At 34.6% G+C, this 14,629-nt stretch overlaps 2 pseudogenes; both read left to right on the top strand.

Annotated features, from left to right (window-relative positions):
* The first annotated feature begins 6,941 nt into the window (after nt 1-6,941).
* On the top strand, nt 6,942-7,542 carry LOC149559320 (KIN17-like protein pseudogene; annotated as a pseudogene).
* Nucleotides 7,543-8,412: 870 nt separating this feature from the next.
* On the top strand, nt 8,413-9,023 carry LOC149559319 (KIN17-like protein pseudogene; annotated as a pseudogene).
* The last annotated feature ends 5,606 nt before the right edge of the window (nt 9,024-14,629 follow it).

Genomic DNA, 14,629 nt, shown 5'->3' with positions numbered 1-14,629 from the left:
ATCAAAGGTATGGTAGGGAGTACTAGTGGGTATGCATGGAGGAAGGATGGAGCAGTTTGGAGGAAGGTTTGGATTTTGGGGGATGTTTGGAGGAATATCTCTAAGGCTTTCAATATACTCATCATAGTCGACAAGATCATCATCATCATTAGAATGGGATGAGGTGGGAGAAAAAGTGGGATGACAAAACTCATCGTAATAGGATTGTGACATGATGTTTTGGTGATGAAGGATCAATACGGAGGAATACAGAAATGTAGATTAGGATAAGTTAGTAAGCTCAGATTTGGATTTGGATTAAGCTCATGATGAAAGGAAAGACTGAATCTAAAGGATATGGAAATAGGGTGGGGAGATGACTAAGAAGACTTTAGCTATCTCAGGATAAGGAAAACTTGATGGAAGACTAGAATGATGTAGGAAAGGGTGTGATTATGATGACAATGCTTTGGAAGTTGTGGATGAACCTTTGATGAGGTAGTAACTACACTAAGTATGCCTTTCATTGGGGTGTAATGACTTGCCAAGGGATAAAGTGGAACGAACTAGACTTAGGGTTGTTGCGAATGGACTTGCTAACAACCATTGTGAATGGTGTATAAGTGATCTCTTTAGGAAAAGGTCTTGATTGTTTTTGAAACATGGGGAGGATTTTTGAACACTCAAGCACATCAAACACACCAATAGCCCTATAAGATGTTTTCTAGGATATACAAGATTAGCTAGAGGTGTCCTCAATATACACAAGGTATGTGAGGCCCAAATTTGTAGATGAAAGAAAATAATGCCACTCAGCCGGGAGGAGACGGTAACCCAAATCTCCACCTTCACTTACCAAAGGTATAAAGTTCTTTGGGGCTTTGCCAAGAGTGACAAGATTATGCTTCCAAGAGAGGTGTCTTTCGATTCACCTCCCAATGTTTATACTCCACCAAAATTCTAGAGTTGAGGTTGTCCCAAGGGGTGATGAAATCCCCAAGCAGGCCTCCTAAAAAGTGTAAAACAAGACCACATAAGTTTAAAAGACACTCCTTCATTTCCAATTGATGATTTAGATTTTGTAATCTATGATTGAAGATACTTGTGATTATGGCATACAATATTCATTCCAACTTGATAGCATCATCAGCATAATGGAAATCAAGAGTTCGTCAACATAAGAAATTCATGCGCGTGAAAGCTTGAAAAGGAGGGAATAAGAAATTTTTTACCTTAGAGCATTCAAGATTGAATGAAATTCATTTTAAGAACCAAAGTTGAAGTGTTCTGATTGGCAATGTTCTTTAATACCCAAAATCAAATGTTCATCACATTCATTCTTTTTAACCTTTAGCATCCAAGATTGTGTTGATCATGCATTCCAATGAAAATGTTATATTTTAATCTATGGCATTCAAGATTTGATTTTAGCAACATGCATTCATAAACAAGTGTTTAAACATTCAAGTTCATTTTTCGAGAGCATTAAACCATGTAAGGAGAACCTGCAAGAAACATGGTTAGTGGTTTCATAGAAGTCTTCAACCAAAAATGCATGAGTTAAAAAAATATCCCTACAAAAATCACTAAAGTTCAGTCATTGATAGTGAAACTATAACATATTATAGGACCCTAATTCTACTTTTCATGGAATTAAGTGTCATTCTATTTAATACTTGACTGTGAATTTTTTCATTACTTTTTAATAGGCATTTGAAATAATTAACAAGGTAAAGTAATATATGTAAAAATGGCATTTCTTTCATTCCAATCAATAAATTCATCTATAATTGTTATTTATCAAGGATTGGATAGATACATTTTATGTTTTTCTTTATTGCAATATTACCTGATAAGGCCTATGACAAGTTTTTTAATGCCCAAGTATTATGTTGTCCATGTTCATGACTAGTAAAAATAACAACAAAGGTGTTGACCTCTAAGCCCAAGTTTCTTATTAGTGTCTAACACTTAGTCATTTCCAAGGTAGTGTTGGATGGTCATTGTATCACCTAATTTAGTGTTGTAATATGAATACTAACTATTAAATGAAAGCATTAACAATACTAAGCAAGCTAACACTTAAGATAGGACTGAGGGTTATCACCACAAAAGGAAGCAAACCAAGAATGGTAGGCTCCTAATGGCATAACACATGATACGAAGGGTTTGTCCCTGATTAAGATATGTATGCTCACATGTACACTCAAGTTTTAGATGGATGGATGGAGTGGATGAAGCAAGGTTTCAACAATGGATTCATGGAGGTATTTCAGCATTATAATAGTATTTTGGTAGTTTTTAGGCTCTCAAAATAGCATTATAAGTTTGTTTCAAAAGTGGATGCTGTTTGTGAAGGGAGAGGCTTCTATTTATAGGCCAAGGGGTAGAGGGATGGATGGTCAAGATGCATGGATGGCAAGATGGTGAGGGAGGGCTAGGATGCACTCAAAGGGGAGCACATGGATTGTGTTTGTTTGAAGCCAATTAGGAGGTGACACATGTCATAGAGTGATTACATGTGAGAGGGTAGCATATGGGTTGGTCAAAGGAGTAATGAGGGAGGTTGAGCCATAAATGGGGATGTTTGGGTCATAAATGGAGATTGTTTTGGGGAGAATGAGATTGTTGACTTTGGCTTGGGTCATAAATGTTGGAGGGTGAGGGGAGAATGAGATTCTTGACTTTGGCTTGGGTTAGCAAGTCTTAACCCATGTTTATGATTGTGCACATCATTAGAAGAGGATTAGGCTTGGGTTAGAGGGGGATTAGGGGGTAAGTGGCTTAGATTTGATGGGATGGGTTAGTTAGGTGGCTAAGTGAGGTTAGTATTTTTGAATGGGTTGGATTAGGGGTTAGGATAGGGTTTAGGGAGGCTCTTAGGATTTTAGATATTTTATTAAATGATTTATTTAATAAAATGGGGATATAGAATTAAGTTGAATAGATTTGAGGATTTATTCAATTTAATAGAGGAATAGGGATTTAATTGATAAATTGATTTTGGGTGATCTTTTAATTTTATCAATTGGACTATAGTTAATTAAATTGACTAATTAACTAGAGGATGACAATAGATTAATTAAATATTAAATACTAAATTAATGATGCCTTAGGAGATGACTAAATAGGATTATGTAAGTGATGTAATCAAATTTAGGTGTCTACAGTCATTATTTTGGCTAAGCCATCTAGAGAAGGCTGAGCTACAAAGGACTTGTTTATATTTTATCATATGCTGAGCAAGTCAAAGGTTTCTAAGCCCACCCATAGAGATCAAGTCAACATACATGCCAAGTAAAATAGAAGAGACCTAGCATTTGCAAAGTTAGTTTATGTTGGTTTTATAGAAGCTGAGTGACAAGATGAATGTTAGTTATGACCAAGTGTCATAACATTCAAGTGTTGAATAAACTAGTTTTGACATATGAGTTTGCAATTGCACAAACACTTATGTCAATCATTTTAGCCAAATTCTACAAGATATTTAAATATTGTAGAGATAATTATGAACAAGATTATGTGTTTTGTCAAAAGGCATTAATCCCAAGAAAAGAAAATTAACCAATGAGAAAATCAAAAGGATAAAATAGAAAAAGGATGAAATATGGATCGTTGATTAAGATCTAAAAATTTCTATGATTATCTATTTAAGAAAGGATTTAACCCTAAATTTTTACAAGTGAATAGATTGCATGTATGATGAATAGTGAAGAAAAAGGAATGAACATGCTAAGATAGAACAAGGAAGGCTAAGTCTAAAAGGAGAGTAGATAGTGTAACCTAGTAGTGAAGGATAGAATAAAGAATATCAAATAAGGAGATCAAATTGAGATATTGAAGAGAGGAGAACGCTAAACAACTTTCAAAGAAAAATGAAAGATCAAGTACTGAATTAGTTTTGACAGATTGAGTCAAGGAAAATCTCTTAACATAGTGGTTCTAATAGAACTTATTTAAATCTCCTAAAAAATTCCTTATTTTATTGTAAGTTTAAAATCCTTTAACAAAGGTCAAACCTAATAGTCTTAAAAGCTTTTAATAGAGAAGACCTAATCAAAGTATAGCCCTAATAGGTGAACTATTTTGTTGCAATAGTAAAGATCTATGGATGTCATCCCCACCCTAATTTTTCCTTCATCTTGAAGTATTTATGGGTTACCAAAATCATTGTGTTATGAGTTTATATTTTCATGGATGTTGTGCTTCGATAGATTTTATTTCAACATTACAAGTTTATGCTTATATTGTATGAGATCTAAGATATGAGGTGGATTAGGTGTGATTCTAGTAAATTTTTTTATCAGTGAAAAGTTTTATAGATCTTGATTCACCCCCATCATGCCCCTGCGCCGCCCCCCAACCACCCCCCCCCCCCCCCCCCCCCCCCCTCCACCCACCCCAAACCCTGACCCCCACCCTACCCTCTTATTATCTTGTTTGTCATTAATATTTCCAATAGTTTTTGTTTTGTTGAGTATGTGACTCTAAGTAGTGGAAGATGTTGATAAGGCTATTGAAAGTTAAAGATTCATTCCTAGTTGAATTCTAAAAGGGAATTTGAAGAGTGCGATCTTAATAGTAATGCCCTATTTTAATTATTTGTATGTTAGCAAAATATTCACTCCTATGAAAAAAAATTACTCATACATGTAAGAAAAAATTAACCCTTGGACACTCGACACCCTTCGATAATTGACTTGACAATAATGAATTGTATACAACAAGGAGTTAGTATTATTTAAATTATATATCTTAGACTATATTAAAATTTTATTCAAGTGAGTACTTCACAATTTGAACAATTATGCACAAGTAAATGATATGAAGTGATATATCACCAACTCCAACCTCGAGTGAATTCTAACCATGAGAATTGTAATTACAAACTATATAGGGTCTCGTACTTCTAAAATGACAACATAAACTCAACTCTAACTTAAAAATACATAAGAAAATAAACTTCATTGTGATTTTCTATAATACCAACCAAAACCTTAGAATGATCTCTACAAAGATTCTTGAAGGGTTACAAATAGGTTAGCAAACTTCATTTATTATTATATTTCTTGAGTCTCTTCCATTAATTAATTAATTAATTAATTAAATTTTTATGATATTACTTAATTTTTGAACCACCTCATTAATTATTACACTCCATTTCTTCATTTTTATTTTTTGGAGGAGCGGTGGTATGGGATTTATTACACAACATGCTTCCAATTCAACTTTGTATTTTAGGTTAGGTGAATGGACGAAAAAATCTTTTTCTATAACTTTTCTTAAATATATGTAATTATGAAAATAACAAGAGTCATTCTATTACTAATTGTGAAAAAATAAAAGTTTATTAACTGATTGAGAGGAACATAAAGTATATAGCATTTAGTTATAATGTACAATCAACTTCCTTTGACTACAATGAAGACAAAATACCCCTCCTCAAAAAAGATAAATGTTTCTATTCCAAGTCCACATTAGAAGCATGTGATCTCAACTATCCATCCTTTTCTATGGCGTTTGAGTTGAGCAATAAATTGGTTCAGGTGAAGAGGAGAAGAGTGGCTTTTGTGGGTGCAGCAGCTCCTGCAATTTATCAAGTGATTGTGAAGAACCCTCATGAACTAAGAATAAGCATGGTACCATAGAAATTTTTTTTACAAAATTGAATGATAAAATTAGCTATATTGTAACCTTTCAAAAAAATATAACTTCTAGTGATATAAAAACATGATTTGGAGAGATATCATGGAAATGTATCCATGGTGGGACACAGCTTGTTTGTAGCCCTGTCGCCATTATACAATAATTTCTATCTAATTCACTACTACATAGAGGTGGGGTTAAAGATGATTATAGAGAAAAATGTTGAGTTAATTGTCTTTATTTGAGATGGAATATGAGTTGTTTATTGTCATAAATATTTTCTTTGAACTATGTTGATCTGAATTATTTTGGCAATCCAGTGGACAATAGTGAAAGAATAAATATTGTTATTGTAAATACATAATAAACCATATGAAGACTTCTATTATTTTAAAAATTCATACAATTATGGACAATCTTGTAAGTGAGATGTATGCCTACAAATTAATCAAGTTTGGACAAACTTGTGGAAGAGTTATGTGTTTGAGCTCATAAAAGTTGGGCTATCCCATGAATGAGATGTACGCCCATGAACTCTATAATCTCATGGCGAGATGTATGCCTATGAACTTCATATATAAGATCTTATAAAAATTGGAAATCTCAGCAAATGAGATGTATGTCTATATCCTTCTTCTCCTTAAATTTTATTCAAACCTCAAGTTATATATCCTCATTGAAGTTGAAAGGTCACACCATTAAAATCATCATTAAAAGTTGAATGGACAATTCAAAATTGGAAAGTCATTACTTAATATAATATACTAGCTTAGTTTTGATCATTCCTCTCCTCTTACAAGGAAATTGGCCCCATTGGCTTGTCACCTTCTAAATGATAGGCAATCAATAATGATTTTTTTATGCAACATGAAAATGAGATATGTTGAGATAAATTCTTATTTGGTGACACCCTTTGAGTTCTCATGATCTTTCAATCACTCCAAAGAAGAAATGATTAGAGGAATGTATTGAGTAGCACCAATTTATCTATCTTTCCATTATTTGTAGTTTTCTTAGTCATGGCTCTAGAAGAAATCTATCTCTAGATTATAAACCATGTCACCCTTGTAAGTAGTTTTAAGAGGTAAGACATTCCCCACAAACATATTATCTTTCTTATCAAGATAAATAAACTGGCTGATACACATACTCTTTGTGGTGATGAGTAATTGCTTGTAATAGAACTACTAATATCCAAATTTTATGTCACCCCAAGTAAGTTATGTATCAGAAGAGTTTTGATTTGGGCTAATATACTGGGATCTCTTCATCTCTATGTTTAGTAGCACTTGTGTGGTTAGTTGCAATGAATTTTAATGGGGAAGAACATTTTTCTAATGCCAAAAGCCATAGCCAATTGAATTCACTAAAAGGGTCTATAGAAACTATGATGGTATTGCCAAATGTGCCATAAACAAATGTTGAGATGAGAATGGCTCAAATGTCATTGTATGTCGAGGGTCATCAATGCAAAATGCAGGTCTTTGGCCAAAACCCAAATAGATTTGTTGATGGCTATTCTGAATAATTCAAGAATTCTTTCCTCAAACACATAAAGAGAAGCCATTGATTCAATTGTGTGTCTGTTACCATTGTTTATAATGAATACATTGTTGACCACCACCATATTCATATGAATTTCATGCAATGGGCCACTTTGATGGATTTCGTGAAGTATCTTGTCAGTACAGGAAAGTGCAAGGTTAATGAAACCCAAAAGGGTGGTTTATTACCTATATTGATAGGGAGTCAGAGTTGTTACTAAAGGAGAAACTGAAGAATAAGAGGGCACTAGTAGATTTGGTGGAGGAAGAGCACTATGAGATGGAAATTAAGGAGAAAATCAAGCAAGCAGAGAAAAAGACTACAAATTTGCCAACAAAGCCTACTCTGGTGCAAGAGTTTATGAGGTCATAAATGGTACCGAATGATAAAATTGTGTTTTCTCTATCCAAGCTGCCACTAGCTCTGATACCACTAATCTGAATTATTTTAACAATTCTAAGGAAAATATCCAAAGAATAAATATTGTTATTGTAAATACATGATAAATTATATGAAGACTTCTATTTATTTTAAAAAATCATATAATTATGAACAATCTTGTAAGTGAGATGTATGCCTACAAATTAATCAAGTTTGGACAAACTTGTGGAGGAGTTGTGTGTCTGAGCTCATAAAAGTTGGGCTATCCCATGAATGAGATGTATGCCCATGAACTCTATAATCTCATGGATGAGATATATACCTATGAACTTCATATATAAGAGCATATACAAATTGGCAATCTTAGCAAATGAGATGTATGTCCATATCCTTCTCCTCCTTAAATTTGATTCAAACCTCAATTTATATATCTTCATGGAAGTTGAAAGATCACGCCATTAAAATCCTCATTAGAAGTTGAATGGAAAATTCAAAATTGAAAAGTCATTACTTAATATAATATACTAGCTTAGTTCTGATCATTCCTACCCTCTTACAAGGAAATTGGCACCATTGGCTTGTCACCTTCTAAATGATAGGCAATCAATAATGAATTGTTTTATGCAACATGAAATTAAGATATGTTGAGATAAATTCTTATTCGGTGATACCCTTTGAGTTCTCATGATCTTTCAATCACTCCAAAGAAGAAATGATTAGAGGAATGTGTTGAATAGCACCAATTTATCAGTCTTTCCATTATTTGTAGTTTGCCCAGTCGTGGCTCTAGAAGAAATCTGTCTCTAGATTATAAATATCTCTTTATCTCTATGTTTAGTAGCACTTGTGTGGTTAGTTACAATGAATTTTAATGGGAAGAACATTTTTCTAATGCCAAAAGCCATAGCCAATCGAATTAACTAAAAGGGTCTATAGAAACTATGATGTTATTGCCAAATATGCCATAAACAAATGCTAAGACGAAAGTGGCTCCAATGTCATTGTATGTCAGGGGGTCATCAACGCAAAACGCAAGTCTTTCACCAAAACCCGAATAGGTTCGTTGATGGCTATTCTGAATAATTCAAGACTTCTTTCCTCAAACACATAAAGAGAAGCCATTGATTCAGTTGTGTGTCTATTACCATTGTTTATAATGAATAAATTGTTGACCACCACCATATTCATATGAATTCCATGGAATGGGCCACTTTGTTGGATTTCATGAAGTATCTTGTCAGTACAAGAAATTGTAAGGTTAATGAAACCCAAAAGGGTGGTTTATTACCTATATTGATAGGGAGTTAGAGCTGTTAATGAAGGAAAAATTGAAGAATAAGAGGGCATTGGTAGATTTGGTGGAGGAAGAGCACTATGAGAAGGAAACTAAGGAGCAAATCAAGCAAGCAGAGAAAAAGATTACAAATTTGCCAACAAAGCGTACTACGGTGAAAGAGTTTATGAGGTCATAAATGGTACCGAATGATAAAATTGTGTTTTCTCTATCCAAGCTGCCACTAGCTCTAATACCACTAATCTGAATTATTTTAACAATTCAGAGGACAATATCCAAAGAATAAATATTGTTATTGTAAATACATAATAAATTATATGAAGACTTCTATTTATTAAAAAAATTCATATAATTGTGGACAATCTCATAAGTTAGATGTATGCCTACAAATCAATCAAATTTAGACAAACTCGTGGAAGAGTTTTTTGTCCCAAGTAGCATTTGATAAATTCTAGGTCATCTAAAGTATGCCACTAATATGTATATACTGAGAGTGATAATATTAGGCTTGAGAATGAAAGGATATGGTTTGCTAAGGCACCTCAATGAAAAAGTAGCGACAGTGGGAGCGGGTATTGCCATCCCCATGATAGTCAATCCTAGTAGTGTTAGTTTTAGATAGTTTAGACAGTTGTTCAGCGATATGTGATTAATTGGAAAATAATTTTTAGAGTTATGAAAAATTATTTGTTAATTAATTGACTCCTAGAATCCACTAGTAACCTATTGGTTAGGTTGCTTTAGTCAAGAAGCAACTTGAAACTTCTTGGTCAGGTTGTCTTGATCAAGAAGCAACTAGAAACATCTTGGTTAAGTAGTATAAAAGGGGGTCAAGGGAGGCATTTGGAGAATAGACTGGAATAGAGAAAAACAAGAGTTGTAAAAGCATTTTCAATGTCAGCAAATGAGTTTTTAGTGGTAGCAAATAGTCTTGCAGTGTTGGCAAGGGTGTAGTAATAGTGTTGGGGATAATAGTGGAGGAATATCAACAAGAGAAATTAGGAAGTTGTTTGGGTTCTGCCAATGAGAGACAAGGAATTTGGTATCTCTTGATTTGCTAAAGTTAATATAATTCCTCATCTATGGAATTAGTTTTCCCTTAGGGGTTTTTCTAGGGACAATTTGTCCAAAAATATTGTGTTCTTTATGTTATGAATTTATTTCCATATTTTATTGGTGAAGTTACAGTTGTGTTATTTTTTGATATTACCTATGAATTTATTTTCAACAGTTTAATAATCATTTACAATAGGAGATTAATAATTAGTGACTACAATAGTGTTAATCTCACATGGTATCAAAGCAGTGTTGAGGGTAGAAGAGTTTTTCCCTAGGAAAGAAATTAAGGTTTTATATAACCTAGTGTGATCTCTTCAAAATTATTGCTTTGATCCCTTGAGATGACTTATGCTAGTTTGAGAGATTATGAAAGATTGGATGGTACCTCAAATTTTGGTGTCTAGAAGGCCAAAATTTCTTTATTGTTGGAAGAGAATGGTATTAAAGATTATGCTACCACTGGTATAGATGTACCTATAGATGCTACACAACTTGCAACATATAAGAAGGATGATGCCAAGGCAAGGAGGATTATCCTTGATGGTGTCAAGGATCATATTGTTCTGGACATATCTCAAAGCTAGATATAGCTAATAAGATGTGGGACATCATTTTGAATCTATACCAGAATGCTACCACGAACAGGAAGATGATTCTCATAGAGAAGCTAAAGAATACCTGGATGAACCAAGGAGAAGATCTTACAAGTTACCTCACTAGGATTTTACTTGTCAAGGACAAGTTAACAACTATTGGAGATAGTCCCAATGATGATAAGCTAGTGAGAATAGCCCTAAATAGGTTTAGTAAGCAATGGAGTGTCTTTGTTTAAGTTTTCAGTGGATCAGATACCTTACCAAGTTGGGATCGACTATGGACTAATTTCACTCAGGAGGAGTTTAGAATAAGTCTTGTCAATGGGGCCAACCAGAGTCAAAAAAGTGAGGTGGAACAAGAAAACATTTTGTAGAAGGGAAAGGGAAAGCAGAGAAGGGATCTAGCAAAGGATTGAATTCACAAAGTGAGAAGAAGAAGAAGGACCTTTCTAAGGTCAAGTGTTGTAGATGTCACGAATATGGTCACTATGTTAGTGATTGCTCAAAAAGGAAGAAGGCAAAGAAGCAAGTGGCAACTTTAGCAAGTGTAGATTAATTCTTTAGTAGAATGGAAGATGAGTTTGTAGTTATAGCTTGTATGGTGAGCTCAACCTCACAGACTATCTGGTATATAGATAGTGGGACGTCATTTCATATGAAAAAAGTTAGAGAGTGTTTATCCAGTTATAAGGAGGAGAGCACCAATATTCAAATTTCTATGGGAAACTTGTCCAAACTCAACCCAGTTGGGAAAGGGACTGTTTAGTTTCAAAGGGAGAATGGAAAGATAATTCCAGTTCATGATGTATTACGTGTGTGAGGATTAGGTATGAATTTCATTTTCGTATCTGTTCTTCAAGATATGGGGTATAATGTACTCTTTAGAGGGACACATGTGTTGATTAAGTGCAAGGATTGGAAATCACCCATAACTATTGGAGTTAGGAGTGGTTGCCTTTTCAAGTTGCAGTTTGATACTCCTAAGGCACTCATGAGAAGTTTTAATCCTAGAGATCTTGGAGAGCTATGGCATAGGAGGATGGGCCATATTCATCATGGAGCACTCAAATTTCTTCATGAGATGGTGACAAGTGTTCTAGAGGAGATAATAGAACATGATAACGTATGTAAGGGATACCTATTGGGAAAGTTTGCGAAAGCATCTTTTCCAAGGAGTGACACCAAATCTAAAGGTGTTCTTGATCTAGTATATTCAAATGTATGTGGATCGATGTCAACAAAGTTTATTAGAGGATATGAGTACTATGCTACTTTTATCGATGATTTCTCTAGGAAGACTTGGATATACTTCTTGAAGACCAAGGATGAGGTTTTTAGTCAGTTCCAAGAGTTTAAGGCTCTAGTGGAGAACTTGATAGGAAGGAAGATAAAGGTTCTTCGATCAGACAATGGAGGTGAGTACAAAGGAAATAACTTCCATGAGTTTTGTACCAGGGAAGGAATCAAGAGAGAGTGGATTGTTCCTTACAATTCAAAACAAAATGGAGTTGTTGAGAGGAAGAACCATTCTATATCAAAGGCAAAATGATCTATGCTACATGACTAGGATATGGCCCACTGCTTATGGGTAGAAGCGTGTAGTACAATAGTCTACATTAAGAATGGGGTTCCACATAAGGTACTAAGGAGGATGACACAAGAGGAATCTTTCACAGGTAAGAAGCCTAATGTTAGCAATTTCAAAATATTTAAGAGTTTGGCATATTGTCATATTCTAGGTGATACATGTACCAAGTTAGATTAGACTACAAAGAGGGGGTACTTTGTTGGGTGCAGTGAAACCTCAAAGGCATATAAGATTTTTATCCCCAGTACTAGAAGAATTATTATCAGACGTGATGTAAAGTTCATGGAGGAAAAGGCATTTATAAGATCTAGAGATTTGTTAGCAGATTATCAGAGTCAGTAGCCATCAAAGGCTACAAGGCCTAGTCAAGGGTAGTAAAGCACAAGTACATTTACTAGTACAAGATCAGGTGGTGAAGTTTCACAAAGCATGTCTAGCAACAGATGTAACAGGAAATGCATCTAGAAGACTTAGAGGTTGATATCTCATCCTCTATTGTTGGTAGTAAGAACTGTGAGGTTCAAAAGACACTAAGGGATACTCAAGAGTTTGTGGGAGCTCTTAGGAAGAGTACTAGACAATGGAGGCAACTAGCTAAGTTCAATGACTATGTGGCATTAGTTAGTCAGTTGGTAGATAGTGAACCTTCCAACTGTCAAGAGGCTATAGAGCATCAGGTATGGTAGGACACTATCATTGAGGAGTATAACTTAATAATGTAAAATTATGTGTGGGAGGTAGTTCCTAGGCCAATAGATAGAGCATAACTTAATATTGTAGAATTATGTGTGGCAGGTAGTTCCTAGGCCAATAGATAGAGCAGTAGTTGGATCACGTTGGATCTATAATATAAAAGATGGTGTAGATGGTAGCATTGAGAAATACAAGGCAAGGCTTATGGCCAAGGGGTTCTATCAGAAGGAGGGAATAGACTATAAGGATACATTTTCTCCAGTGGCCAAGTATACTTCTATAAGAGTTGTGATCTCATTTGCAACACAAATGGGATGAAAAATATATCAAATGGATGTCAAGACAACATTCCTTAATAGTGAGTTAAAGGAGGAGGTATACATAGAGAAACCAGAAGGCTTTGTAGCACACAACAAAGAGACCATGTGTAGATTGAAGAGAGCATTGTATGGACTCAAGAAAGCTCCTAAAGCATGGTATGAGCATATTGTTACTAACTTGCAGGAAATGGTCTTTGTGAAGAGTGAACTAGATGCTAACCTCTACTAATCGGTGGTTGAGAGTGAGATTCTCATTCTTGTTCTTTATGTGGATGACTTGTTTCTTACAAGTTCACTAGGCCTCATAAAAGACTACAAGAGAGACCTTGTAATCAAGATGAAGGACTTATGACTTATGCACTACTTTCTAGGCATGGAGGTGTGGCAGACAAATGGAGATATTTTCATTGGTTAAGGGAAATATTGCATTGAAATCTTGAAGAGATTCAAGATGGAGGATTGCAAAGCCATGTCTATACTCATGATCACGAATTAGAGAAAGATAAATACATCTAAGGAGAAGTACATAGATCCTACCTATTATAGACAATTGATTGGTTCACTTATGTATTTGGTCAACACTAGGCTAGATATAGCATTTGCAGTAAACTCTCTTAGTCAGTTGATGGTTGAACCAAAGAGAATGCATTGGACAACAACCAAGAATGTATTATGTTACATGTGTGGTATAGTTGAGTATGGGATCAGATATGTTTGAGGTGAAGGTATTAGTTGATGGGCTCTGATAATGCAAATTGGGCAAGAAGTACAACTGACAAAAGGAGCACTTCAAAGTGTTGTTTCAGTTTGGGATTAGGAGTTGTATCTTGTTTTAGTAGGAAGTAAAATAATGTGGCTCTGAGTTCAGCAGAAGCAGAAGACATAGCAGCTAGTATGATGACATGTGAAGCTATATGGCTTCAGAAGTTGTTAGTAGCCTTGTTATGTTAGAAGGTTGAGACTGCCTATGATACATTGTGACAATCAAAGTTGTATCAAGATGTCTAAGAATCTAGTGTTTCATGATAGGTCTAAATATATATAGGTCTATCAGATATCACTTCATCAAAGATTGTATACAATGGGGGATTGTTCACCTATAGTACATACCTACAGAGGAGTAGGTAGCAAACATTCCGACATTGGGGAAGGAAAAATTTATCAGCAGACATTCTGACATTGGGGAAGGAAAATTTTATCTTCTTCAAAGACAAGTTCGGTGTCATGTAGCACAACTTCCTCACTAAGAGGAAGTGTTAGTTTTAGGTAGCTTGGACTACTGTTCATCCATATGTGATTAATTGGCAAATAATTGTTAGAGTTAGGACAAATATTTTTTAATTAATTGACTCCTTCTAGAATCCACTAGTCACCTATTGGTTAGGTTGTTTTAATCGAGAAGCAACTTGAAACTTCTTGGTTAGGTTGTCTTGATCAAGTAGCAACTATAAACCTCTTCATTAAGTACTATAAAAGGGGGTCAAGAGAGGTATTTGGAGAACAAAATGGAACAGAGAACAAGAAGAGT

The sequence above is a fragment of the Cupressus sempervirens genome, chromosome 5 (assembly GCF_028749045.1).
Source record: "Cupressus sempervirens isolate cs-2001-9-10 chromosome 5, ASM2874904v1, whole genome shotgun sequence".
Lineage (NCBI taxonomy): Eukaryota > Viridiplantae > Streptophyta > Pinopsida > Cupressales > Cupressaceae > Cupressus > Cupressus sempervirens.
Note: the sequence above shows the minus strand (reverse complement) of the source record. Positions and strands in the feature narration are given on the sequence as shown.